Here is a 2,440-nt window from a genome sequence, read left to right as displayed (position 1 = left end):
GCAAAAGCCCCCTGGGGAAACGTAGCTGCTCTTCTCCGCTGGACAGGCACCCGGAACTTGAGCATCAGCAGTCAAACCCCCAGTACATTGCATGATGTTATGATGTGGAATACCGATAATGAAAAATCATGAAACCATGACAAGTGGTAATTCTCTTCATAGAGAAGAAGGGGAATTGTATCTGCTGCCTTTGGGGAAGATGGGGCAGGAGATTGCTGAAAGCTAGCTGTGTCTGTGAGAGTGTCAGGAGCTGAAGGTGTGCAGGGGAACTGGCAGTGGGCTGCAGGCACCCACGGGAACATGAGGCTGGGCGGGTTCACATTGGCCCTGCCCAGTGTACAGACCCCAGCCCGTTGTTTTGCTGGCATGTGGCTGTCTTTGAGTGCCCCTCAGCTCTGTGCTTCCTTGTCCCATACAGTCAGGTACATTCTTCCTGCAGTTCATTTTGCCCTGTAAGCCAGCAGATCCAATTGAACTACAGTGGCGTTTTTTCCCATGTATTTTGCTACTTTATCCTTACCTGCTAAACATACATAACTTTACAAAATCATTCTCCTTACTTCAGTGGGCTTTTGATGCTTTCAGACTATGCAACTGGAAACACTGAGCTGTTCAGGACTGCTAATGAAGCTCATGTCATTGCTGTAATTCATATCTTCTGTGATGCTTCAGCTTCAGCTTCCACTTAACACTCACTAAAATAACTGTGTAGATGAACAGGCAATGAGTGAGTAACATGGGGTTTGTCCTTCATGGTGCTGTGAGGAAGGAGGAATGGAGCTCTCGGCCTGGGGAATCTGCAGGCCTGACAGCTGTTCTGTGTTTGTTGGTCTTTCCATTTTTGCAAGCTGTAGGAGTCTGCTGGTTTCAGCAAACTTAAGTCAATGTCCACAAGCTGTTGGTATCTCGAGCTGAATACAGCACTTCATTTTGAATCACATCTTTGAATGTTGGATGAGAGGCCTGGATTAGCTCCATAATATAATTTTCAGGGTTCTGTTATTTTTCTCATTTTCTGTTGCTTTATTTTCTTCAGTGTTCATTCCTGGCCTTTTTCAACTTCCCTGTTGCATGTCAGCTAGGCTGTTTTATTGGCAATGAGTACCACAGGCTGCATCAGACTGGATGAGCAGATTTCCTTTTTCTCTTACAAAACAGGAAGAAACTTGCTGCTAATGAGGGTCAGGTGGGAAAAGGGAGTAGCTAGCACAGTGTAAAGGTTGTGGAGCAGACCTGGCTGAAGACCAAGGTCAAAAGGTAGCAGTCCAGATGCACAAAAAGCAATTCTTAGGAAGTTCGACTAGAAATGAACTTAATGGATGTTCCACCGTACGATTTGACCACGGTGACTATTTTGGAATCAGCATTTCACTTGAAAAGGTCATTGCTCACCATGTATCCTGTTGAAACCTGTAATGCAGTTTTCACACAAACTGGTTTTTGGAATTATGCTATTCAAAAAGAAAGCTGTGAAATCATACACATGTTAATGAAAGTTGTGTGACATACAAACACAGTCTCTATTAGTATCTCTTAAGTGCAACATTTTTAAAATAAAAAAAAAATAGTTAAAAAGGAAATTTGAAAATGAAACTTTAATGGAAATATGTGGAATGTAACAGAAGCAGTTATTAACCCATAGTAGTATATAAGATACTATCACATTACAAATCACAGGTACTGATGCTACTAAGAAGTGAAATTTTACCAGAAATTTGAATTTTTGTTCTAGTTGGAAATGTGTTACCTTTAATGAAGTGAAAACTCAAAATTCAAACAAGGTTTGTTCCTCTGTTCTGTCCCCTTCTGTCATCCCTGACAGACAAGATTTACTGGAAAGAAGTAGTTAAAGGATATTGCACAACATTATCAGTAATTCAATACAGCAATGGGCCTCTCTTGGGAGTTCTAGTTTTCATTAAAAAAATGCATCTCAGGGCATGGGAATTGATGTTAACCTCTGCAGATGTAGCCTTTTCTCCATAGCATACCTGCATTATTTACAATGGTTTTGAGAGATTATGAGAGTTTAAGAAGCAATAAGAGAAGCAGCAATATGAAAATTAAAATTGTATTTCACAGGCCAATCCCCTGCTTGAGAAATGTGAACCTAAGAGGGTGAACTCCATCAGTACTACCTTTTGTCTTTGAAGATATTGTGACATTATGAGGTCCAGCTGTGAATCATGAATGCATGATTGAACTGCATAAAAGCAATTGAGTTTAATGTATTCTAGAAATGCTCAAAAGGGGCATGAAATTATTTGATTGAGAATACTAAGCTGTAGGATTTTGAGAATTTTCCCTGACTGTTAAAGATAGTATACAACAGTGTACAAGGCAGAACAAATGAGCAATAAATATTAATACTTACAATAAGGAGAAGTTAGGCACAAAGTTTTAAAATTGCTGAGAAAATCTTGAGTTTTAACAAATGTTT

General features: G+C 40.0%; 1 protein-coding gene across 1 annotated transcript in view; it reads right to left on the bottom strand.

Moving 5' to 3' along the window:
• Positions 1-2,440, bottom strand: part of KANK1 (KN motif and ankyrin repeat domains 1) — a 404,522-nt gene that overhangs the window by 85,151 nt on the left and 316,931 nt on the right. The window lies entirely within an intron of this gene.

Source organism: Meleagris gallopavo, chromosome Z, assembly GCF_000146605.3.
Source record: "Meleagris gallopavo isolate NT-WF06-2002-E0010 breed Aviagen turkey brand Nicholas breeding stock chromosome Z, Turkey_5.1, whole genome shotgun sequence".
Taxonomy (NCBI): Eukaryota; Metazoa; Chordata; class Aves; order Galliformes; family Phasianidae; genus Meleagris; species Meleagris gallopavo.
The sequence above is the reverse complement of the archived record's forward strand: the minus strand, read 5'-3'. Positions and strand labels throughout refer to the sequence as shown.